Source organism: Pteropus alecto, unplaced genomic scaffold, assembly GCF_000325575.1.
Source record: "Pteropus alecto unplaced genomic scaffold, ASM32557v1 scaffold6662, whole genome shotgun sequence".
NCBI lineage: Eukaryota > Metazoa > Chordata > Mammalia > Chiroptera > Pteropodidae > Pteropus > Pteropus alecto.
The window spans coordinates 1-665 of record NW_006432655.1 but is presented as its reverse complement, the minus strand read 5'-3'; the positions used below and the strand labels follow the sequence as shown (position 1 = coordinate 665).

General features: G+C 41.8%; 1 pseudogene; it reads right to left on the bottom strand.

Annotated features, from left to right (window-relative positions):
- Window positions 1–495: 495 nt before the first annotated feature.
- Window positions 496–614, bottom strand: LOC112476208 (annotated as a pseudogene).
- Between the last annotated feature and the right edge of the window lie 51 nt (window positions 615–665).

Here is a 665-nt window from a genome sequence, read left to right as displayed (position 1 = left end):
ATTTAGAAGGTGGAACTAATGTGACACCCTGGCAATGATGAGGAAGGTGGCTCTGAGGTTTCTAGCTTGGGTGACTTGGTAGGTGATGATGGCGACTTTAATGGAAATAAAGAGTACAGAAAGAACAGATCTGGTGCAAGTAGAATACAGTGACCTTGGTTTTTTTAGTTTGAGGTTCTGTAGGGACCTTCATGTACAGATATTTCATAGGAAACAAAATTGGATCTATAGCTCAGAGAAGAAGTAGGTACTAATTGTAATCAAGATATTTGTCACACAGGTGATAGCTGAAACCATGGAGAGTGAGTATAAAGAAGGTGAAATGGAGATAATGGAGCCACAGAATGCTGAAGTGTGATGGAGAAGTAAAAGGAGCCCCAGGAGCCTGATGTTAAGGAACCCCCCCTAAAGGAGGAGAGAGTTTCAAAGAGCAGAGAGAGATCTGCAGTGTCGATTGAGCTATTCTTTTTTTTTTAATTTATTTTTTATTTTTTACACCTACAATGCCTGGTATTCCTAGGTGGTCTCTCATCCAAGTACTAACCAGGCCCGACCCTGCTCAGCTTCCGAGATCAGATGAGATCGGGCACAGTGAAGGTAGCATGGCCGTAGGCAATTAATCTAGAAATCAAGACTAGGTCTGTGAAATATATGGTTTTGGCAGT